Source organism: Hyperolius riggenbachi, chromosome 10 (genome assembly GCF_040937935.1).
Source record: "Hyperolius riggenbachi isolate aHypRig1 chromosome 10, aHypRig1.pri, whole genome shotgun sequence".
NCBI lineage: Eukaryota > Metazoa > Chordata > Amphibia > Anura > Hyperoliidae > Hyperolius > Hyperolius riggenbachi.
The window spans coordinates 189,960,255-189,987,056 of record NC_090655.1 but is presented as its reverse complement, the minus strand read 5'-3'; the positions used below and the strand labels follow the sequence as shown (position 1 = coordinate 189,987,056).

Sequence of the window (26,802 nt, the reverse complement as noted above, 5' to 3'; positions counted from 1 at the left end):
CCCGGTTGTATGGGGGCAATGGGAAGCCTCCTCGTGGCGCCCCTGGATAGTGCTGTATAGCATGAACTAATTCCCGCAGGGCGATTGTTTTGCGGTTTTTGGTTTTGACCCTGCATATTTAGGCATGCGAAAGCAAATGCATATTTGCATGAGCAATGTCTCGTGATTAGCCAATAGGCCAAATTTGCAAAGCCAGATTTGTCAGGTTCACTTGGTTGATGCACACATGTTCTTTCTCTGATTGTAGTTAGTTCTAATGTTTATCCGCCTCTAATACTATTAGCCGTTAACCCAGAACAAGCATGCAGATCAGGTGTTTGACTTAAAGGGAATGTCCAAGCAAAATAAAAAAATGAGTTTCACTTACCTGGGGCTTCTACCAGCCCCATGCAGCCATCCTGTGCCCTCATAGTCACTCACTGCTGCTCCAGTCCCCCGCTGGCAGCTTGCCGACCTCGGAGGTCGGCGGGACGCATTGCGTACATTTTTACGCATTCCCACTAGTGCAGGAACATTAACACATAAATTTTTACGTGTTACTGGTTCAATGCGTAAAAATGTACGCATTGAACCAGTAACGCGTAAAAATGTATGTGTTAATGTTCCTGCACTAGCAGGAATGCGTAAAAATGTATGCAATGCGTCCCGCCGACCTCCGAGGTCGGCAAGCTGCCAGCGGGGGACCGGAGCAGCAGTGAGTGACTATGAGGGCACAGGATGGCTGCATGGGGCTGGTAGAAGCCCCAGGTAAGTGAAACTCATTTTTTTATTTTGCTTGGACATTCCCTTTAAAGAGAAACCGTGACCAAGAATTGAACTTCATCCCAATCAGTAGCAGATACCCCGTTTTACATGAGAAATCTATTCCTTTTCACAAACAGACCATCAGGGGGCGCTGTATGACTAATATTGTGTTGAAACCCCTCCCACAAGAAACTCTGAGGACTGTGGTACTCCTGGCAGTTGACTGTCTGTGAACCTTGTTGCATTGTGGGAAATAGCAGTTTACAGCTGTTTCCAACTGCCAAAAAAGCTAGCAGCATCTCCTTCCAGTGACATCACCTGCCAACAGTAAAATGTCACCATGTGATAAATGTCAGAATGTAAATCAAGGAGAGGAAAGCTTTTACAATGGGCAAACACTGACTAAATAATTTAATTACTGTAAAAATGAAGCACATTTTTATTACATAATTTTCACTGGAGTTCCTCTTTAAGCTTTACTGGATTTGCCATATGTTTGTTTCAGATGTGTGATTCAGACACCACTGATGCTTTAAAGATCAGCAGGGCTGCCAGGCAACTAATATTGTTTAAAAGGAAATAAATATGGCAGCCTTCATACCCCCATCACTTCAGGTGTCTTTTAAATTAGGAGGTTACAATAGATGGCTAGAGCCAGTTCAGACTCAAAACATATCTGCCTTCTCTTCTTTGCGACTTATCTATAATGCATCCCTCCCTTTTGTTTTCTATGTCTCTTAGAAAACTAATCAACCATGAATGAACAATTAGAGAGTTAAGAATTGATAACTACCCCACTGATTTGTAGAAGTGAAAAAGTAAGGCCGCTGCCACCACCAATGCTCAGCCAAGTGGGAGCCAGGGATCCAAATGTGTCTCATGCAACCAGGTTCCAAGGAAGGATATCCGGCTACACCAGATGGCAGGGTAACAATCCAAGTCTTTATTCAAAACATCATAAGACACACAGGTACAAGCTCACGCGTATTAGAGCTCTACATGGCTCCTTAATCATAGGTTTAAGGAGCCATGTAGAGCTCCGATACGCGTGAGCTTGTACCTGTGTGTCTTATGATGTTTTGAATAAAGACTTGAATTGTTACCCTGCCATCTGGTGTAGCTGGATATCCTTCCTTGGCCACTGATTTCTAATTGGGGAGGGAACAATCGCTTGCCATATTGGGCAGCTATTGGCCCTCCTAACATAGCTAGCTAATATTGAAACCATATGCAAACATCCTTAAGGCACTAAAGCAGGCATTATGCATGGCTCAAGTCATGTCTTCTAAAGCTTCATGCAGCATTAAGCATTACAAAACTACAAACTACAAAACTACATACAAAATTAGCAGTGCCAGCAGTCAGATCACAATTCCATATCACCAGACCTATGATGGAATATCAAGTGACAAAAAATGGAACCCATGTAAATGATTGATACCAACAGTTTCCCTGATCTAAAGGCCAGAGAGAATGTATTGTACATCAGCGATACAATATTTCTCATTGGTTGGTGAGGATTTCAGAATTCCAATCGTCATAATCATCTTTGTACTGCATCATTAATTCTGACACATTATTTGTATATTACAGCAATAGCTACAAAGCCCTTTGAATAAAAGACCCATTCCCTTTTGCCAGTTAATATACTGCATTACCCTTTTTAGTGTATGTTCAACAGCTATTCATCCAACATACAAATGCCCTAATAGGTTAAAGATGAATGCCTTAATTTTTCCTGTTTCTGAGCCACAATAAATATTCAACCCATTGCAAGAAAGAATGAAACAAACTGCAGATTATTAGAAACCGTACCGTTAGAAAAAATGTGGCAGAGAAAAAGCCTTGATGTGTGTCAGGCCTGCTGCATAGCGTTCCCCTGATCTATAGATTGTGTTTGCAGAGTGAGATCACCCTGCTTAATGACAGGCATACATGAATCAGTAGCAGAGCTCAGAGATCTTTGTTAGCCTCTCCTGCAGTGGTCTTATATCTTGTCTGCTCATTAGAAGTGTTTGCAGTGCTCCCTCATCTTTGAGAGGCACCAGGAGAATCAGCAAAACACCAGCTAAAGACATCCTATATACAGTGCTGCTATTTAGCTTTTTACATCTCCAGCAAAGCCATGCTGTAAATTGGATCATATAGCACACCTATGAACTGTCTCAAAGTCATTATATAATGTTGGAGAAGTGGATTGGAGCTGAAATGACTAAAGAAATGTAAGAATGCTGCCTGATCCCTAAGACTATTCCAGAAATAAATCTAATAAAATGGCTTCACGCCACGGGAGCAGGCTCCAAATTACTCTTGGTCCATCAGAATTTCTTTTCTTGAGATTTGATCTGAATACCATCTTATATTGTAATATGCAGCCAAAAACTAAACTTTTAATCTCATTTTCTAAATGTAAGGTATGTTTCCTTCCATGATGTGATTAGCTATATACCTTCAATGGGTCTCTGTAAAGTTCAGTTGATCAGATATTGCCACCTCCTGCCTGTAGACTTGCTGCCAATGCCAAAATCTGAGGAATGGGACTTCACAGAGACAATGAAAAGGAATAAAGCTGATTCAGCTTCAGAGAAGAATTGAAAGTGGACCTGAGCAGCTAATTTGTGAACACAGGATGTTAACCCTATGTCTGCTTCCATGAAAGCAGGACGTAGACACCCTGCAGGTTTAGATTTATTGCAGGATTTGTATCAGCTGTTACAAACAAATGCGTCTTTTTAAAGGTTATTATGCTGCTGCTTATCTTTTACAACAGAGAGGAAGTTCTGAGCTCAGGTCTGCTTTAAAAATACCTTACAATGCCTCTGTGAAGTCCCATTCCCCAGACATTCGCACTTCCTGTCTGCAGACTGACAACATTTCAGGAAGGAAAATTAGATCATCTGAGAAATAGGACTTCACAAAAACATTCAGTGATCAAGTACAAGTGTTAGAACTTGAACCAAGTTAACTAACCTCTTACTGAACAAACAGGTTGCCTAGCAGGTGTTCCTGCCCCAGTGACAAAACAAGAATGCAGCCAGGGACATCTACTTTTCTTGGCCAGTGACAATACTTGTCCAAATCTATCATTCATGATTGCTTTGGACAGCCTTTCCTCTCACTATCAGTGTGTTCCGTTCTATGGAGGTGGAAAGTGGGAGGAACAAGCTGCCAGTACCCAACAGCAGCAATCAGGCAAGGTCTTCCTTCATGCCCATTCACAAATGAGCAGTAGTCAGACATCGAAGGGACACCTGCATGCAATTGGAAAACTAGCCTAAAATGATCCAGAACAATTGCTTCAGGCAACATAAGTTACACATGTGTACAGGCCTTTGGAAAGCACTACATTCTGCTTGATAAACATGACAGCTAGGCAACTGACATTATCAAACAGAAAGGTCAACAAGAAACGCTTAGATATTTTGCTTAGTACAAGCTGCTTGCAGGATTTGCAACACTCCCAAACTAACACCTACGCTCAACTCAAACATGTTGTAGGGGACACAAACAGACAACCTATTTAAAATGCTAGTTCCTTGGCAGGGCCGTCATCAGAACTTTCTGGGCCCCATATTGGTAAAAATCTACTGCCCCCCTCCCCCCATATTTAAGGTGAACCACCTATATTAAAGGTGGTCAACAGTGATCAGCAAAGCGCCGTGGCACATGTAATACTATGGGATTACTCTCACTGCAGTGCTTGAGCAGTGCTTGCGATTTGCGAAAATCGTGAACGTACTGCATGCAGAAATTTCGCAGCGATTGTTATTTTCATTCACTGAAATATGAATGTCAAAGCACAAACATGGAAAAATCACAAGAAAATTGCAATGCAAAATCAGCCGGCCGAGGCAAAAACAGCCACACCCACTGACCATCAGTACATTCTGTGACAGACTTGCAGCTAGGGCCCATGTGCGTGGCATTGTTTCCTGGGCCCCAGACTTACTTGGGCCCCATACTGTAGTCCCACCTGTGATGTCCTGAAGATGGCTTGATCCCTAGCTATAGTACTGATCTCCTGGAAATAATACTGACCCTTTAGAAAAAAAATGACCACATATTATGCACCTCATGTTATCTGCATGCTAATAGTGCCACTTTACAAATACAGCCTCATCTGGTTAAATGTAGCCAACTTCCACCAGATACTTACTCTCTCATGTTTCTGGAATCATGACCAAAAGCAGACCAGGCAATAACATCAATAACATGACACACATCCTACCACAATTCTTCCTAGACTTCATGATTCCAATGATTTATTGCCAGACAAATGTTTGAAAAGGACTTCTTTTAAATCAATTCCTACTCTGATTTTTTTCTCTTTTTCCCACCCATTGGGGGAACACACACACCACAATACTACAAAAATTAACATGTAGCCATGGATGTGGTTTAGACACCTTTTCTAAGCTAGGAGAAAAATCAGACAAGTTCTGAGATAATGTGACTTGTGAAATGACCAGTCGTAACTTTGATCTTTTTTGGGCAATTATGATGAAGCCTTTATTAGGCAATTAGAAGGTAGTAAAAAACAGACAGGATAATAATTTTCACATTTCCTATGATGTCACAGAACATTAACATTTCAGGAGAAATGCAAAATCTCTTTTTTTAGTTGATACAAAATTATAAAAATTGTACCATACATGCTAATCCACCAACACACAGGATGCAGCGCTTTTGTCCAGTTTAGTAGGAGATATAAAAATCTTTGGTTAATGGAAACTGTCTTATCACCAAAATGACTTTTTATGGGCTAATTGCTAAAGGCATGAATTCCAAAACAGCAGTGTGTGGGCTGTAGATTCATCAGAAAGGCATAAGCCATTTTTATCATGTCTAAAAAGTTTAGTTGGGCGTATTGGCAAAAATAGTCACCACGTGAGAATAAGAGATGGGCACAACTGATAAACTTCCTTTTCCACTAGATTTTGTGAAAATCCCCTTTTGACATTCCAAGAAACTCACATGGGCTTTGGTTTGATTGGCTCCAGTTCCATAGTTTCCAGCTTCAGTGACCAATTAAAGGCTTTATGTTCCTTCAAATAAAAGCCGTGTGCAAGCTAGAAAAAATAACTTCAAATTAAGACTATAGGTACATGCCTGCTGTTCTGAATCCATGCTTGGCCTAGGACAACACAAAGAAATTATAACCATAACATAGGTTCATTTACTGTTTTAAACTAAAGCATATGATCCTGTGCTGGAAAAGATGACCTGCAATTACCATCTGTAGAAAAATACATTGGCCATTTTTTTTGTGTGTTTTTGTTCATTTTTTAGTTTTACGCAATTTTTTGTTTTTATATATGATTCTTCATTTTACGGCAAACCACATTAGAATTGGAAATGAGCGCAGTAAACAGAAAAAAGCAGAAAGCTGTCAATTTTTTTTTTTTACCACATAGAAAAAAAACAAACAAAAATAGAACATGGGCCAAAACAAAAAAAAAATTCCTGAATCTCGGATGGCCCATTGGCTGTCATTGTATATGTGGCAAAGCGTGTTTTCCATAATGTGGTAAAACTGATACTGTACAAGTGAAGTGTTGTGCAGTTACTGGCTTTATTGCCCATTCATGGTGGTTCACATGGATAGCTCCTGGAGGCTTGTTTCAATGCACCCAAACACTTTTTGCTAGCACACAGAAAAGTGTTTGATGTGGTTTGTCATTATGTCACGTTTAGAGCCCTAGTGGATAGAACTAGGGAGCTGCCTACTCCTGAAGCTACATGTAGCGTCTGGGAAAACTTGATTTACCGCGACGCTGCAGTAAACAACGGTAAGCTCTGGGAGATGAATGCTCCCATTCATCTCAATTACAACATGGTGGATCTCCATTAGTAAATCCCGAAGAGAACTGTTGGCAGTCGTCCTTCTCAACTGGTCCTTAGTGAGATTGGGCCAGTGAGGTCTGTCTGACCTGGAAATCATTTTTGTATCCTTTATAGACTACTTTTTAGGAACAGCATTATTTCTGTGTGTAACCCATCAATGATTTATGGGCGGCTGCAGTAAGTTAATTAAAGTTGGTTATAATCGTACCTTTTAAAAAAATGGGAGCGCAAAAGGGGCTTTGCATGGGACACCAAAATGGCCTGAAATGGCCATGCCCCTAGCAGCTCCTCCCTGACACTTTCATGTAGTTGATGATGGGAGGGGGAGTCTGGACAGCTCAGCAGTGTTTGAAATTAGCACAGGAAGTCATTACTGCAAAACCAGCCAGACAGGTAATAAAAATACATTATGCAAAACTGGTGTATGTGTAATGCACAAATATTTGCAAACTGTGATAAAAATCTACAAAACATGCATTTAAACACACAAGCCTGAACTTAGTATTTAAATGAATTTTTATTGTAAGTGTAATCAAAATTTTCTTTGATAAAGTACAGCTTTGTGCCTGCTTTGCATCCCTTTTCTTGTCTTGTCTTGCCTGTGGTGAATTTACCATTCCTGTCAAAAGTTATTGAGAAGGCAGTCACCAGCCAGCTAGAAGCCAGGCTTACAGATAAACATATTTGATACCTTTCAAGTCAGGATACAGGAAAAGACAGCACTGAAAACGGCACTAGTCCGAGTAATGAATGGGTTTTTTTTTTTTTTTTTAAAAACTGTTACTTTAAATTTCTTCCCATCCTCCCTCCCCACAGCCAGCCAATTATGGCGATCGGCTGTCATAGGCTTCTGCCTATGAGAGCCGATCGCTCTCTTGTCCCCCATGGGGACAGCCGTGTCACACGGCTGTCCCCAGTGCAGCGCTGCTGCTCATCGAGTGCTGCACCTAGTAAATAGATGGTGATCACGCCGTCTAACAGTCTCCCGAGTGGCAACAGCCGCTCGGAGACTGAAGGCGGGGCGGAGCTCCGCCCTCCAAGCATGAGATGCGCGTGCAGCGTGCGCGCGATTTCATGCAAATTACAGCCCCAGGACTTTACGCCAATCGGCGTTAGGCAGTCCTGGGGCTGCCGCCGCGGCCACGCCCATTGGCGTGACGCGGGCGGCAGAAGGTTAATCCAGCGTCACTTGCTTATGGAGTCCCACAGGGTTCTGTACTATCACCGTTACTCTTTGCAGTCTACATGCTCCCAGTGGGCAAAATAGACCACAACTATGGCCTAGGAGACAATTTCTACGCAGAGGACACAACTGTATCTGTCCTTCAAGCCTGGCAAACAAGACCCATTAGTATCAATCAATGCATGTCTAGGGGAATTACAAACTCTGGATGAACAACAGATCATTGAGGCTTAACATTTTTCCCCACTTCAAACTAGCAATTGGGGGAAATGCTGTGCATTATTAAGACTCTGTGCAAAACCCGGGGGAGATCCTGAATGAGAAGCTAAAACTCGGGTATCAGCTGTCGTCAAATCCTCACTCTTCCATCAGAGAAATATAGTGAGAATTAAACACCTTATCCCAGCTGAAGACCTACCTGCGGTAGTTCATGAATTTGTATCCTCCCGCCTGGACTACTGCAATGCCCTGTTCATCGGATCCCCGGATATGGTTCTGCGCCCCCTACAACTAATCAAGTGAAGGTACAGAGGCGCCAAAAGGATAAAAACCGATAAAATGTTTAAAATATTCCAGTGGCGGCGGTGGACCAACCACTCAGAAACAGACTTGATACTGTCGTAAGTAACAAAGGAAGCAATTTATTCACATACTCCACGAACAATAGCAGCAACGCGTTTCACGGGCACAATCCCGCTTCATCAGGCATTAAACAACGGGAGTATCATACAACTGTACATCTGAGACACGCTTGGCACCTCTGAGGTTCACAGAGGTGCCAAGCGTGTCTCAGATGTACAGTTGTATGATACTCCCGTTGTTTAATGCCTGATGAAGCGGGATTGTGCCCGTGAAACGCGTTGCTGCTATTGTTCGTGGAGTATGTGAATAAATTGCTTCCTTTGTTACTTACGACAGTATCAAGTCTGTTTCTGAGTGGTTGGTCCACCGCCGCCACTGGAATATTTTAAACATTTTATCGGTTTTTATCCTTTTGGCGCCTCTGTACCTTCACTTGTCAAATATTCCACCCTCGGTGGAAGGGTGATAAACCCCTTTTCTTCTTCAGAGAGCGACATCTTAATCCTGAGTGGGGACAGGTCTAATCTCCCCACCTGCCTATACAGTGGTTACCTTGGTGGTAACCCACGTTTGTGAGTATAATACTTACTTGCTAATTTTTCACCTTGATCCAATACATACTACACTATACTGGGCTCTCGGTATCTCTGCTTTAGCCCCCTACAACTAGTACAGAATGCAGCAGCTAGATTTCCAGCCAATGTCCCCTCGCAGCTCACACATCTCCCCAGTACTGCAAACTCTTCACTGGTTGCCAGTAAAATGGAGAATCAATTTTAAGGTCTGCCTGCTGACATTCAAGGCTCTATATTACATGGGACCCAAGTACATAGCTGATCTATTGGAAATATATGTCCCTCCACGCACCCTCCGCTCTGCCAATAAAATGAATTTGGTTATTCCCAGGATCCACTTAAAACCATTTGGTGCACAGGCCTTTTCCTACGCAGCCCTGACTCTATGGAACTCGCTTCCACAGTCCTACTCTGGACAACTTTAAGAAAAGGCTAAAAACTCACCTCTTTACCCGAGCCTTTGAGCCTGCAGAACGCAGGGCCACAGAGCTTTGAGTACCCAGGGAGAAAAGCGCTATAAAATTATTATTATTCATTTTTACAGATGGACTAGAGAAGTGTAGATCTGTAAGGGCCAGTTTAGCACTCCTTCCTATTTCAAATCACACAGGCTGCAAAACAGGAAAAAGGTGAATGATGCTGCTATGTTCCAGTGTGGACACAAACACACTGATAAATCTTCCAATGTGTAAAATCTAATGCCTAGTACTCACCATGCAATTTCCCACCAGATCAACGGGTCGAATCAATAAGATCTGACAGGTCCGATCAGGATTTCCTATCAATTTTCTGACCACTTCTGCATAAAATCAACAAATCAATTTGACCTGTCGATCTGATGGGAAATTGAATGGTGTGTACCAGGCATAAAACACTTATTACATAGATACACTAGATGGATTCTTTAGATAGACTCTAAACCACTGTGTAAACTTACTATCAATCACTTAAAGGCTTAGCTTACAAATCTACACTTCCTTTTGCTGTAAAATCGCAATTATTTCCACAGTGTCCCTATGCTGTTGTCATCAACATATGCAGACAGTCTCCCGGGCTTTGCCACTCCAAAGGGAATGTATAGTGATGTGTACCCCATTTTTGTTCATATGTTTAGAACGTCAACTCAATAACAGATTTTATTTATGTATTTTAACCAGGAAGAGATAACATTTTATAAAATGAATTGCATCATTGACTGGAGTGCCACTTAGGGCTGGTGCACACCAAGAGCGCGTCTGAGCACATTTAAAAAGGCCAGTGCAAGCGCTTGGCTAATGTATTTGAATGGGATGGAGCACACCAGAGCGATGAGCTTTTTTTTTTTTAGCAAACGTGGGTCCTGCAGCATTTTTGCTGATTTCTGAGGCGATCCAGCCTCAATGTTAAGTATAGGAAAGTGGAAAATCTTGCTGAAAAGCGATAGATCAGAGTGATTTTCCAAGTGTTTTTGTTATAGAGGCTGTTCAGTTACAGCTGTACTGTAACAAAAAATAAAAAACGGTACTCCAAAAATCACTAGGCATGATCAGAAAATCGCTAGGCACATGCCTAGAAAAATCACTTCAAAAAGTGCTGAGCGTTTGCGATTACGCTAGTACTTTTGGTGTGCACTGGCCTTAACAGATTTAACTGGCAAGTTTTAATTAACCTGTGTCATACAACTTAGGCCTAGTGCACACCAAAAACCGCTAGCAGATCCGCAAAATGCTAGCAGATTTTGAAACGCTTTTTCCTTTTTCTGCAGCGTTTCAGCTAGCGTTTTGCGGTTTTGTGTAGCGGTTTTGGTGTAGTAGATTTCATGTATTGTTACAGTAAAGCTGTTACTGAACAGCTACTGTAACAAAAAACGCCTGGCAAACCGCTCTGAAGTGCCGTTTTTCAGAGCGGTTTGCGTTTTTCCTATACTTAACATTGAGGCAGAAACGCATCCGCAATCCAAAATCTTCAGCAGCCCGGGAGTATGCGTTTCTGGAAAACGCCTCCCGCTCTGGTGTGCACCAGCCCATTGAAATACATTACCCAAGCGGATCCGCTCCCACAAGCGGATCGCAAACTGCAGCCGAAACGCTCTGGTGTGCACTAGGCCATAGTATGAGATAACACTGATGGTACTACCCCTTCTACTGTGCTAATGTTAAAAAAAGATGCACCCAGAAAGCGGTTACATTTATTTATGCTGCCTGTGCTTTTTCTTCCAGCAGTAGTAAAAGCAAATGCCTGTGCATGTCCACCTGACCATATATCAACCTCGGCAGCAAGGCTAATGCTCAGTCCACACAAGAGGCGGCTCTCCAACCCCAGCCGGAGCAGACGGTGAAGTATTCGTCTGGGTTCCAGAGCAGGTGCGTTCCATGCATAGGCTTCTAGGGGGAACGCATCTGCTTGTGTGGCATTATCATGCAAGCATGTTCCACAGACCACAATGGACCCGTTGCAATAAGACTTGCATGAATGGATTGTATTCATAACATTGAATCTGTAGACAAGTCCATTTTGTGATCCGTAAACCATAATACTGCTTTACACGACCTATAAGGTCAGGCCATGAATGCTCGGGTCATCAATGGAACCTGTCATGCTTCAAGTAAAGTTTATAAAATGCCAACAACTGACTTGACTGACTGCATTGAGTCCAGCTGGCCACATATAACCAGAGGTCTATGAAACCGTATTGGTGTATTTCCACTAGTCCAGAATCGGTGTTCAACTAGGATATGATTTGTGAATCTAAAAATCCAGACGAAAGTTTTTACCTAGTCATGTGGAGTCATTCAATAGTAGTGCTTTTTTCAAATTAATTAATGGATGTTAAAGAAGTTAAAATTAGTTTTTAAGTACTTGGTTTAGGGGGCTCTTTCTTCATCAGTCAGTTATGCATAACAAGCTTACAGGGTCATAATCAGCAACCTTCTCAGTCTGTCTCCCAATGCAGTCTGAGAAGCATGAGGATAATGTGAGGATACAGGGACAAGCCTGCATTCAACTTTGCTGCTTCAATGCTTATGACAAAAATGTGGAATCAGGATCTTGAGTTGAAGTGTCTTTTAAAACAGAAAGGTTAACAGGGGCAACTAAGGCCCTTTTCCCACTTCTACGCTGCATGCAACGCAGGTGGCCATCACACCGCACGGCACTTACATTGCTATGTGATTCTCCGCAATGCGGATGCGGCTTCCTCCAGCACCATCCGCACGGATTGCTTCCATGCTGCCATCCTCTTCTCCGTCTTCTGTACCGGGGCCCGCAAGTGGTGTACTTTGTTTGCACTGACTGGCTGCGGCTGGTCGAACTTACGGGGCCTGGTGCAGAAGGTGGAGAAGACTGAGGACGGCAGCGTGGGAACGATCCTTGCGGATGGGGCTGGAAAAAGACCCAGGTATGTATAAAACTTAGAAGAGTCTACGTCTCTAGTTTCCTTTAAGCTGCGCTGGTTAATGTGAAGGGGCAAAAGCTATGCACGCCTTACATAGCAGCGTGTGTTGCTACGTAAGGAGCATGCCTTCCTTAGTTACACGTATTGCTTACATAACGTGCGCAATTTTAAATGTGGGCGGTCCTGTGAAGTATTGCAGGGCTGTGGAGTCGGTACAAAAATCTTCCGACTCCAACTCCTCGGTTTATGAAACCACGACGCCGACTCCAACTCCGACTCTGGGTACCCAAAATGGCTCCGATTCCCCGACTCCGACTTCTTAGTCTAATACTTAACAGGGCTGTGGATTTTGTACAAAAATCATCCGACTCAGTTTACGAAACCACAACTCTGACTCCAACTCCGGGTGCCCAAAATTGCCCTGACTCCTCGACTCCAACTCCCGACCACAATACTTAACTCGCGGTCGCTACTATGTCAATTATCAAAGTTGACTAGGTTAATTGACATAGTGGGGGCTGCTAGTTAAGTATCGCAATCACGATAGTTCACAGGGCTGCCCGCATTTAAAGTTACGCATGCATGTAAGCAACACACGCAACTAAGAAAGGCACGCTCCTTACGTAGCAATGCGCGCTGCAATGTAAGGTGTTCATATTGGCTGACCCTTCACATTAAACTGTGCTGCTTAAGCAGTGCAGTTTAATGAATGAAGCCCATGGAGGCAAAGATCAGAAAGTTCAGTCTATGTAATTATGAAGTATTATCCCTGCTGATCACATAACCATGCATTGGTGAAAACAAATGGGGAAGAAGCCTTAGTCCAATAGGCATTCACAGAGTTGGCTACTGATTACTGCAGCTTACTAATGGCTAAGTTTAAAGGGAACTTGAAGAGACAGGGATATGAAGGCTGCCATATATGTCTTCTTTTTTGGCTGTCCCCCTGATCCTTTGTCTCTAATACCTTTAACTATAGATCCTAAACAAGCATGGCATGCACATCACCTGCTTTGACTCTTAAATCTGATTTGATTAACCACATTCTTGTTTCAGGATTGTAACTCAGCCACAGGGTTGTAACAAAGACACTATACCAGAAGATCAACAGGACAGCCAGGCAACTGGTATTGTATAAACGGAAATAAATATGGCAGTCTACATATACCTCTCACTACAGTTGTCCTTTAAATCCTAAACCATTTACAAGTGAAACAAAGAAGCTACAGGTAAAGTTACACATATATCCATCAGTGTAACTGCAATCATGTAAGCAAAGGCAGCGAATGAGAATGCCTCATGCCATACTTCACGTTCCTCATCCAGAAGCTTTCATGCATACAAGCTTACTATCCTATGCAAGGCATAAGGCATGGATAGTCTGGATGAGAAGTAGGCTGCTACATCTCTGGTATGAACCACACAAATGAATGATTGCTCTACATGTGTATTGCATACCATCATGCTGTAAATTGTGGTGATATTTCTGCAACAGTAGTGGAACCATTAGCAGTCAGCTAGTGACTTTCTCCTTGAAACTACTGTATAATGTGGAAGGCAAGAAGCCAAGCTGAATTTGGGTCTCTCCAGCAGAAAGGAAAAAAAGCAGCCAGACTGGGAGGCCCACTGCCTTTATAAAGGCTGTGAAATTCTATTGTTCTTAGAAAGCCAGTACCCACCTTCCCCCAACCTGCTGCAGCCTCCCTTTCCCTCTGCACAGTCACTCCAAACTTTAATACACATGGAAAGAAGCTCATTACATAAGCCTGAGGTGAATTAAACTCACACGCTGGAAGGCACGTTTTAAAGCTACAGGCTCCTAACATGAAGTTCATTATAAGTGCTCTGCAAGTTTAACGAGCTGTGTAACAAGCACAAACTTCAGTCCGACTTTTTTTACAAAGCCATCACATAAACTATAAAAATATTAATGAGATCTCTAATATCCAGCAACATCAACAAAAATACCTAAATGACACAGGAAACAGGGCTTGCTTAACCATTCAAAAATACATCTTGCGGATAATACAGACTATCACAGAAACAATAATCCAGAAATTCTCTCTGCTGACATAATACCTTTCTGTCTGCTCATTTTTCATTATCTTGCACAACTAGAACCTCCTGTGACTAGCTGTAGTTATGGGATGCTATTCACATACATAGCTAAAAGAGCAGCTTTTTACTGCCATACATTACCTTGTCTCTCTGCAGATACTTTAGATCTGGACTTCCCAAATTTTTTTTTTTTTTTTTTTTTTTTTTAACAAAGACAGACATTCGAATTATAATTATTCATAGAGGGTCATTCCAAAAGCCTGCCCTGAACCCATACTGCAAACATTTGGCAGAATGGTTTGCATGTCTAGTACATATATGGCGTCTAACACAACCCCTGTATCCATACACCGTTCTCCTGTATTAACATTTGTGTTCCAACCTAGTAAATGTAACCCTTATCTCACCCATCAACCCCATGAACCACTTTAATTGGCTCCCTCTCTGTCCCCAAGTATGTCATTATTTTCTTCTACCTCCCAACCATCTTGCTTTTATACTTCATACCTAGCTCTCATTTGCCTAACCTTAACCTGACCTTCCACCCAAGTGATACTAAGAGGTGAGGTCAAACATTCCCAATACATGCTTCTGACACTGCTCTGATCCATTTAAACATCTCTGGGAGAAACTAAGTGATAACCCTGACAAAGCAGGTTTTTGTTTTTCTCCTTAACTGATTAACCTAATTTTTTTATTTAATAACATTGATCCCGGCTCCTCAGAAATAAATGGCAATATACAGTATATTACAGAGGTAATCTGTGTGGATGAGACACTGGTGCACAAGGCTAGCTAGAAGGCTCAGTTGCTAAGATCTATTAAAGCTGCCAAAGGGAGGCATAAAGTATGCAGGGCATCTCTCCTGCCTTTTGTTAACTGATCACACATAGAAGCCGTATGCACAGTTTATCAGCTGTGTACTTGAAAAACAATGTTCAAAAAAAAAAAAAAAAAGTACTGCTTGGTTATTTCGTCTTCAATCCTGAGCAACCGAATAATTAACTCTGCACGGGTTGGATCAGGCGTTTTGGATTTTTGAACTGTCTTTATGGAAGGGATTATGAATTTTTCAGCAGCTGTTGTGTAAAGACAGGAAATTTGAAGCAGCTGATACTATGTAACACAATGACACCAGGAAGATGAAGCAAGGCTGGCAGCTACAGTCCTGGGTGCTGGATCACTGCCTGCCTGCCTGCACAGTGTCACAGCAAAGGCAACTGAAGGCAGGAGAACATGCTACAACCTCTTCTGTTATGGAAAAAGTATGATGGGAAAGTAACAGTGGCAGCAGTGTTAATGTGAGCCTTTTTTTCCATTATGTCCATTGTGTAAGCTTTACAGTAAGACTCTGCATTTATGCATAGTTCTGAACTGCGCTTCTAATGAGTACTGTCAAACACAGTTTCAGAGACACCTCTTTGATGTGCAAGACTGTTATATGGAAATACAGTATATCTATATCCACACACACGTCTGCTTAGAGTACCACCGCACAGCAATTTTTGTAATTGGGCTTAAAATTATGCCTTGATCAGTAATTCAACATAAATGCTTTACTGATTTAGTCCCCTCTCTAGTTAAAGAAGCATGAGCATTTATTAAATTACCAGCTGTAAAGCAATGTGGCCCCAGGACTACCCCTTTCCTTGTCCACAAACCACTAGGCTAGTTAGGAATAAAAAGCAGTTCAGGCTTTAGGAAACCGCAAAAGCTAGCAGCGGGCATAACATCAGTGTTCTCCCCAGGCTTTTTTAGCCAGGTGCTACACCAGGCTAGTTTTGGTTACCGGTAGTACCCGGCTGTTATCAGCTCACCTCCTCCTATGCTGTAAGCAGAGTTGCACACAGAAGCACCGACCCTGCATTCTCTCATCTCGCCCCGCCCGGCTAACTTTTCCTGCCACCCGGCTAACTTTTCCTGCCACCCGGCTAACTTTTCCTGCCACCCGGCTACTTTTTCATGCCAACCGGCTGGAAAAAAATTCTGGGGAGAACACTGATCTTATTGTTAGGCTTCATGTTTTTGGGAGAGATTTGACTTGAGGGAGGGAACACACAGGGCCATTTTCCCCTGCGATTCCCAAGTCTCCGTTGACTTTTGCAATCGCGTTTTCCACAGACTTTTGAAGCGACCGTTTCATGATTTTTCTTTTGCGGCGGTACATACTGTAATTGCAAACACACTTGTTGTGCGGGAAAAAGCATAAAGCTGTGCGATTTAAAAACGCATGGAAAATCGCAAAAGCAAAACATGAACGAATGGTCCCGACAAGCATTTACCGAGCAAAGCTATTGACTTCAGTAGCCTGTGGAATCGTGCGTTCGTTGCTGTCCGAGGTAAATGTGCACAAATCTCAACTGGTGTGTTCCTGTTCTTAGACTAACAGAGTTAGGCCTTTTTTTGGGGGGGGGGTGGAACTGCTTAGTGTAAGGCTTCTTTCACACTGGTACGCTGCATTAGATCTGACAATATGATTGCATAGCAGACCCGATGCACTACTACTGTAATGCTTGATTCACATCAGTGCGTTAGCAGAGCGGTGCAATGGAATCTGTGGGAATAACGTAAGGCATGCTGTGTGGTACGGGACAACATGCTTGTTTACAGTTGAGGATACTTTTCCCCTTTATTGCATCGCAATTCTGTTTTTACAGGGCATGGAATGCCCCAGTGTTAGCCTAAAGCAGGTTTATAAAGTGTTCTATTAGTAATGTAAATTGCCCTACATAGAGTATGTTTTCTGTACACTATACATGTTTGTATATCATACAGATATTTAATGATAAATCTGCGCTGTATAAAAATAGATGTATGAAGTACCTAAAAAGAAGCGAATGACTCTGCAACTTTAAGGGCCCGTTTCCACTTGTGCGGTGCGATTCAGTCGCGGAAAACGCGAAAATGATTTATATGCAAATTTGAACGCAAATTGGCGTACGTTTTCGCATATTTCTGTAAGTATGCGAGTTTAACCATGTCAGTGCCTGTCTGCTGTTACATTGATTTGAGGCGAAAACGTACTCAAATTTGCATGGAAAATTCGCATAGCGAAAACGCATGCAAATTTCCTATTAATTACATTGCATGCAAATTGCACACCGCCTTGTGATGTGCGAATTCTAATGGCTCTGCTGTGCAGATTTTTCCTGCACAGCAAAACGCACAGATTTCCTGACAAGTGGAAACAGGCCCATTTACTATCATTGGCTATGCAAATCTGCATGCAGAAAACGCATGCAGATTCACTTTAGTGGAAACGGGCCCTAAGAACTGCACAAAAAATAATGTAATAAACATGCTTATTGTTTACAATATTACTTTATAAATGATTTAGTCAGTATTGGCTCATTGTAAAATCTTTCCTTGCCCTTTTGGTGGGGACATCTTTAGGCCTCTGAACTGCTTGCTGGTCAGTCACATGCAGCTGAGTGGCAGCGTTTGCTAACACCATATGTTTGACACACGTGGCGCTTCCTAGTGGCAAAAAAAGTCTTTTTGCATCGGAGGACAGCGCCAGCGGCGCACAGATGCAACTCCATAGGGACGCCGCCCGTTCCCTACCGCTGCAGAGTGTGAGCTGGTGCTCGGCCAGCAAATGGGAGCAGCTGACAGGCGGTCAATTCACCGCTTATTAAGTCTAGATAACTTTTCAAAAATCTCTCTTCACGTAGTGTCACCACAATAACAGGTGAATGAAGGGCTCAGACAGCCCCTGCCCTAGGTAACTGGGCTGTGACATCATCAGGGAGGGTAACTGCACTTCCTGTATGTGGCGCACTTGCTATAACCTGGCAAGAGGCCAAACAGTAAATGAAGGACCCCTAGAAGGTAATCTATCAGTAGATTAATATTGCCTGAAAGTTCCAGGTACAATAATTAACCATGTTCCATTAATGATCATTGAACAATTCCACATCAAATGACAAAAATCGAAAGCACCGCTTACTATATCTGGGGAATATTAAGGTTATAGCAAAGTAAATATTCGCATAAAATCTTGTTTTCTGCAAAGTCTCATCTGCTGTTCATTCATTACAAGGAAACTCCTGATAAAGGAGAAGCGTCTTGCTTAATTAAGCAGAGCGACAGATATTGCACAGACCTCTGCCTGTCTCTGGCATTTGTTGATATTAAAAACTCTGTATCTTCCATTAAAATGTCTCTATTTTCTTCTATATTGTTTAAATATAGCTTCCTAATGAAATGCCTTTTTATTTCATTCTTGCTGAATGCTTTGCGTTAAAAGTTAATTTGCAGTGTTATGCAAATTCTGTTTAACTTCAATCAAGTTTTTAATTATGTTTTTACCGCAGTAATTCCCATTTGATTTGTCATCTCCTGCTAAGTATTTAACGTTTGCAGGAGTGATTTTTTTTCCTCCTGGTTTCCTCGCGTAGTTACCTGAAGTCATATCACTCTCTCGGAAAACACAGAGCTTGCTCAGCAAGGTCTGCATGGGCTGCATCTAAAGCAGAAAGCAACTCAAACTCCTGAAATATTACATAACCACAAATTGTATTGTATTGCATTTAAGTGTACTTTTATTTATATGTGCTGCGGTGTCACAGAACATACTGCCATATATTAGCATCATTCAGGGAGGTGTAGAGATCACGTTAATCACTGGCCTTGATAGCACAGAGGCTGGAAGCACACTAGGCTGCACTGTGTTTTTGTATTTTTGCTGCGTTTTTGTATGCATTTTTAATATTTTTTGTGCATTTTAATTAATTTTCCTATCCAACGGAGTTAAATACAGTAATATATTTAAAAAAGAAATCATTAAAAAAAGCATTTCTCTGCAATTTAATTGAGATACATTAGGTGTGTTTTACATGCGGTTTTAAAGTTGCGTTTTGCGCAATGCTAGCGTTTCTGCCTAGTCTGTTTCTAACCACAAAGGGAACTATATATTATATACATATACACACACACTTTTAAACAACGCAGATTACCTGGCTGTCCTGCTGAGAATCTATCTCTTAGGGCTGGTTCAGACGGACGTTTGCAGAGCGTTTACAGCCAGCGTTCAGGGCTTGGTGTTAAACGCTCCCATTCAAGTGAATGGGAGCGTTTGTACCAAGCTTTCAAGCGCGTTTACACAAACGCGGCGTTTGGGTCCCGATTTTCTCTGGCGTTCAAGGAGCCCCTGGAAGCTACATGTAGCTTCCAGGGGAGGTTAACCGCGACGGCTAATGTCCCCCTAGGGGAAGAAAAAACGCGACCGCATCCAAACGCACACGAACGCTGCTGAACGCGACGCCAGCAAACGCAACGCCTCCAAACGTCCGTCTGAACCAGCCCTAATACTTTTAGCCATAGATCCTGGATAAGCATGCAGATCAGGTGTTTCTGACTTGATTAACAGGAAATATACATATGGCAGGAAATATATCCCTCTCAGTTCAGGTATCCTTTAACAAGCCCTATATGTATGTTATTTATATAGAACTTTGGGGGGAAAAATAATAACTAGTGAACTGCTGTTCACATCCATCTGAGGATATGCACAGGATACCTACACTTACACAGGATACCGCGCAGTGTACATGGACATTATAATGTCTCTTACTGGTGAGGTGTGTGTTGGTGTTAGCCTTGGCACAGACTGAACTGTGTTATATGGCCTGTTGATCTTTTATGTGCCATTAAGCATCCACTGCTGTAACAGACTCCGGAGGTATTCCTGATTATCCTTCGAGACTTGCTCTATAAAATCCTTATTAGAAAGCTGAAAACTGTTCTTCCTTTCCTGCAGTGAACTGTGTGTATGCCTCCTGTCGTGAGATAGCTCTTGTGTCAGGCAGGATTTGGCACTGCAGACATGGGGGCGGTCACCTAGCTTTGCAGAAAGTGGCATCCTCAGCAAATCTTTATCCTGTTGGAGCCCATTCTGGGCTAATGGACTATGTCTCACCATTTGGAGGAAGTCCAGAGCCCAGTGCCGACATAGCCTTGTCATATCTCATTGCTGCACAGCCACTGAGAAAGGAGGCTGTGGAGTAAAAGAAAACTTGCAGGAGGTGATCAGTGTTACATGAAGCATCCAACAGCCTTGCTACAGATACACAAAACAGTAGAATCGCGCAGTAGGAAAGGAATGCGATGCAACACAGTCCATAGAAATATGCTTCACTGCCACTATAAACGTGCCATGTAGTCTGGTACATACACAGCATGATGCATGTTATCCCAACGAAACCACAGCACTGCTGTTGCGCTGATGTGATTAAAAAATAGTTGCATGGCATATATGAAAACAACTGAGCCGAAATGTGGCCACACACCATACAATTTCTTAATTAACTGTTCAATTCAAGAATAGCAATCAATTTTTCTGACTGATTGTAACATTTCAGAAATCTGACCAACGTACCACACGCGTGTTCAATTTTTACTCAATTATGATAAAAATGATTGGAAACTGAGAAAATTGCTTGGGTGTATAAGGTAATAAATTGACATCTGATCTTCATCGAATTGCTGTAAAATCTGATAATTTTATTGCATCGTGTGTGGCCACCTTAAGAGCAGAGCGGTGCAGCCTTCCCGTACACTGAAGCAGCTTTTCATATCACTTTAAGGCCTCTTGCACACTGCAAGCGATTCAGATTCAGATTCCGCTTTTTAATCTGTTTTTACATCTGATTCAGATTCCGATTTGCAGTGTGCAGGGAGCAAACTGCAAATCAAAATCGGAATCGGATGTAAAAACAGAATAAAAAGCGGAATCTGAATCTGAATCGCTTGCAGTGTGCAAGAGGCCTGAGACAGACATTTATAAAGCAGGAGAAAATAGTTTCCAACAGTTTTCTACACTAAATTTAATTAAAGTGATATTTTTCCCGTTCGCTTTTTCCACCAATGTTATAAGTAGTGTTAATAAAGCAGCAACTTTTTACCACCTTGAAAGAGGTGAAAAGCCGTTTAACACATATGCCAGGTACTTTCTACTTTAAACCTTTCTGTGCTCAACAATCATATAAGTTGTTTTCAAAGCTGGAAAAGTACCTTTTCATTCACATTAAAGGAACTGTGACCACTACTGCTGCAAGATGAAAGATAAGCAGATGACTAAATGGGGTATTGAAGTGTCAAAAGTACAGATCCTGTAAGCTATGTTCACAGTGGCTGCTGCGTTCCCTGAGACGCATAGAGGGTGTTCTACCTCAAGGATATCGCCCAGAAAGTAGACTGTCTGGGTTTGATTACATTTAGCATAAGCACCGACCAACATCATTTAACACCAAACTGCAGCACACTCAACAAACTTTAAATCAGATCCCCAGGATGCCACTGATTTTCTGCTACATTCATGTGGTTGCTAAATGATGAAGTTCACCCTGTGCCACGTCTACGTCGTGGACTGCCAAAGTGATATTTTTACCTTACTGGAACTAGGTCAGCACAGTGCAGCACAAAAAGAGTAATTTATTTGCATAAACTAATTAACTTTTTAAATTTCAATAACATAAAAAAGGACAAATCTATTCTCTGAAGTGATTCCTTCATTTTAGTTTTAAAAACTTTTCTTTAACCCATAGTCATTTTACAAACATCAAAGAGTGAATATTCACCCCAGTGGAGGAAATCATGAGATACAACTTGCATAACAAACAAATAGTACTAAGAAAAGCAGTCACAGAGTACGGACACAGAGATCAGAAAATACATCTTTACTGCAAGCTTAAAATTAATAGAGACCAATGGAACACAATTTAATAGCATACAGGGCAACAATACTTAAAGGAATACTATCGATTCAGATATTTTTTTTTAATTGACACAGGAATTGTTTGGGAAGTGCTGCCAAGTACTGGTGTATACATTTTAGTAGCAACTTCTTTGTTTACTGTTAGCAAAATACTTTCAAACTTTACTGACGCCAAAACTGACGGCTGACTGAGCCACGAGGAGAGGGGAAATTCCCCTCACACTTGATCAGTTAACTCTATGTGTAGCTCTGTGTGTGACAGAGAGAGACAGACACAGGAGCTGCAGCTGTTGGGAGCTCTGTTTCTGACTGAAGTGTCTGAAGAGAGCAGAGGAAATGTAACGAATTGTCACAGCTTTTCATACTGTTTTTGCGTTCAGAGTTTGATATGTTTGATATTTGCTTTCTGTAGTCTGATATGTAACTCTGGCTGTGTATTGAAGCTAGAGTTGGGCGAACTGTTAGCGCAACTGCAGCCGAACTGTTCGGCTGCCCAACCTGTCATTTGGCTGTGGCTCTTACTACTTCCGGGTCGCAATGACCCGGAGTAGTACGTCTGCGCTGGCCCGGCGGAGCGCGTCCTAGATCGCGCTCCCGTTGCCGGACACACTCTGCGCATGTGTGTGACGTCACTCATGACGTCACACACATGCGCAGAGAGTGCCCGGCAACGGGAGCGCGATCTAGGACGCGCTCCGCCGGGCCAGCGCAGACGTACTACTCCGGGTCATTGCGACCCGGAAGTAGTAAGAGCCACAGCCACATGACAGGTTGGGCAGCCGAACAGTTCGGCTGCAGTTGCGCTAACAGTTCGCCCAACTCTAATTGAAGCAGACACCCCTTCTGCAATTGATTTGTCCCAATATAGTTAAATCCTACCCTCAATAAATTACAGTTTTTGCCTCTGATATTTAACATGAAAAGTAGGAAAATGTTTACACAGCTACTTAGACATTATTTGTACATTGTCATTTTAGAACACTTGGGTATCGATAGTATTCCTTTAAGGAGAAAGAACTAGGGGTCATTGGCCAGGATTGTCAACATACGAAAGCCAAGGCTGCCATGTCGGAGTGTTCAGTCACAATGTGCAGCAGGTTCATTGCAGCGCAATACCATTCATTATATTGAATGTCAATGCTTCTGCTGTATGCTAAATATGTGTGCATTATTCACTGCAATGGTGGAAGCTAACACAACTCTATTTCCAGCAATGGGTCTGTATAGATCCATGCTGCACAATCCTCTGTATGTTGTGGTGCACAGCAGGAGGCGGATAAACTTGCCCTTTCGGTTTCTTACGGTATGATATCAGACACTAGCGATTATCATTCTGATAAAACTCATTGAAATTCTGATCAGAGAATAAAAGTACTTTCATGATTTTCCTTTCAGTTGTGTCCAGCTCCACTCTTGTGTCTTGCGTTATGGAAACATTGTAGTTAGGGAGATGGAGCAGAGCGAGAATCAGGCAGTTCTTTTACAGAAAGAGCCTTAATGTACAACTCAGTTCATAAATCTGTCAGCTTTCTATGAATGGCTTACAGCACCGTGTATGTGGAACCATTCCCTGACTATGCTTCATGCAGTGTGCACATCTCCCTTCATGTTAAGCTTGCACAATGCTTCGGGGCTCCTGCATTTTATGATTAGCCCTCGCAGGGCTGTCAGCTGGAATTTTGGGCCCTTTATACTAAGCTGTCTTTACCAAGTTCTACTTTATTATGTTGTGGACAAAGAAAATGCCTTGGGAATAATACATATATAGTGTACGACTTTATCATTCCGAAATTCAATGTAACATTATATAACATGTGCTCACAACATCAAATCTGCATATATCAAGTATGAACGAAGAACATGCACTCATATTAATTGTTCCTAAATAAATTCCTAAGAGAGAGACAGACAGAGACGCAGTCAGGCATACGTCCCAACAGGTGTATTGCTGGTTAACTAACTGCTCTGGGATTCTGCGACTTTGGGCTCTTTCAGATGGACATCTGAAGGAGGTGGATTCACTGCCTGTCAGCTGCTCTCTGGCACTGGCCAGGCACTTGCTAGAGCTCAGGACCAGCAATGGACAGGCGCCCCCCTCCCCCCATCCATGGAGTCACATCTGACCGTAACTGCAGCCATGCACACATGACATGTTGCTGTTTGCCAGCAGGTAATGCCGCCATGTGTCAGAAAGTGCCGGCTGCTTACCTGGTAGCAGTGTTCCGGCGAGTCCTCCAGGACGGCCCTCCTGAGATTGTGTGAGTCTCCCCTCCCAAGTCGGAAACACCTGACAAGAATTTAAATAATAATTAGTATAAATCCCACCTCCTCACAATCTCCACCAGTTTAATGAAGAGAACTGAGTCCACCAACCACTATCACATCAACAATAACATAATATAATAGGGTCGGGAACTAAGGCGGCCGTCCTGGAGGACTCGCCGGAACACTGCTACCAGGTAAGCAGCCGGCATTTCCTCCCTACGTCCTCCAGGACGGCCCTCCTGAGACTTAGCGAGAAATTTACCTTAGGGTGGGATAACAGCTTGAAGAACCTTGCGGCCAAAGGCCTGGTCCTGACTGGAAAGCACTTCCACTCTGTAATGTTTGATGAATGTCGAGTGGCTGGACCAGGTTGCAGCTCGGCATATCTGATCCAGGGAGGCTCCCGACCTCTCCGCCCATGACGTTGACAGTGATCTGGTCGAGTGTGCTGTAATGTGGTCAGGCACCTGTCTCTGAGCCTCTGAGTAAGCAAGGGTAATTAGCTGTCTAATCCATCTAGATACTGTAATCTTGGACACCTGGGATCCCCTCCTTGACCCTCCAAATGCAACTAATAAATTAGTGGAAGTCCTCCACTCCCTGGTTCTATCTAAATAAACCAAAACCGCTCTCCTGACATCAAGAGTACTTAATTTCCTCTCCTTATCGTTCTGAGGAGCGGACAGAAAAGAAGGAAGTATAATATCCTGGGTCCTATGAAAAGATGTAGATACCTTAGGTAAGTAAGAGGGATCAAGTCTAAAAACGATCTTATCAGCATGAACCACCATGTAAGGATCTTTAATTGACAGGGCCTGAATATCACCTACTCTGCGAGCCGAGGTAATAGCCACCAAAAAAGCTACCTTCAGTGTGAGAAATTTGAATGGAACTGAATCTAACGGTTCAAATTTGTCAGAGGTTAAAAAATCCAGCACCAATGACAAATCCCAAGGAGGGATCAATTTCTGAGGAACCGGCTGAGAACGTTCTATCGACTTCAAAAATTTTTTAACGTAAGTATGCGCGGATAACCGCCTGGAAAGAAAAACGGAGAGAGCTGACACCTGAGCTCTAAGGGTACTAATAGTTAATCCTAACTTAACCCCCTCCTGTAAAAATTCCAAAATTGAAGATATATTATTTGACCTGGTAACATTCTTCTGTTTCCAGGCTGAGAAAGTGTACCAAACCCTATTGTACTTCTTTCTAGTAGCTGGCTTCCTACAGGCTAATAGAGTTTTAATTACGTCACCCGAAAACCCCTGAGTCCTCAACATCTGCTCCTCAGGATCCACGCAGTGAGGTTCAGAAACCTTGGATTCGGGTGGACCTGTCCGTCCTGTAACAGTATGTCCGGTCTGTATTGAAGATGCCAAGGACCCCGTATTACTAGGGACTGTAGGAGAGGGAACCAGGCTCTCCTCGGCCACCAAGGAGCAACCAGTATAACTCTCGCCCTTTCTGCCTGGATCTTCCTGAGCACCCTCGGTATCAACTTGAACGGGGGAAATGCGTAAAGCAAACCCTACGGCCAAGGAATCGACAGGCCGTCTATCCTGCTCGTTGAAGCAGAAGGATCTAGGGTACAGAAATCTTCCACTTTTGCATTTTCTGGATTCGCGAAAAGATCGAGCGTGGGGACTCCCCAACACTCTGTGATCTCCCGGAATGTCTCGGGATTGAGTTCCCATTCTGAATCCTCCACCAGGTGTCTGCTTAGGGAATCTGCTCGCCTGTTGTGGACACCGCGAATGTGGACTGCTGACAAGGACTCCAGATTCGTCTCCGACCATGTCATGATTTGGTATGTCAGCTCCTGAAGATCCAGCACTCTCGTGCCCCCCTGCTTCCTGACATAACAAACCGAGACGAAGTTGTCCGAAAAAATCTCCGATTTGGAGACCACTGGAAGAAGGGCCTGCAAACCTAACAGAATCGCTTTGAGTTCTCTGTAATTTGATGACATGTGGGACATCTGTTGGTCCCACACCCCCTGAACCTGATGACCTAGGCAATGAGCCCCCCAGCCCCATGCGCTGGCATCCGTGTATAATTTTAACGGAATCTCCTGGGTCCACCTGCGACCCTGATTCAAATTGGGCAGGTGAGTCCACCAGCAAAGGGAATCTGTCACCTCTTCTGGTACGGTCACCGATACATCCAGTGATCAATGATCCCTGTCCCAATTTGTCAAGACCCAGGTCTGAAGCCTCCGAGTATGGGCCTGGGCCCATTCCACTGCCGGAATGGCAGACGACATCAAACCCAGGACCGACACCAACTTGCGCAGAGGAACCTGAGGATTCAACCTCAATTTCTGAGCCTCTGCTATCAACCTGTCCACCTTTGGTTCTGGCAAAAAGACACGCCTGACCGTCGTGTCCCATTTGAGACCTAAGAAAATTAAACTTTGAACTGGATTCAAGTGAGACTTCTCCCAGCTCACTATCCATCCTAG

General features: G+C 42.9%; 1 protein-coding gene across 6 annotated transcripts in view; it reads right to left on the bottom strand.

Moving 5' to 3' along the window:
* Positions 1 to 26,802, bottom strand: part of ZMIZ1 (zinc finger MIZ-type containing 1) — a 483,594-nt gene that overhangs the window by 235,735 nt on the left and 221,057 nt on the right. The gene's annotated exons all lie outside the window — the stretch shown is intronic.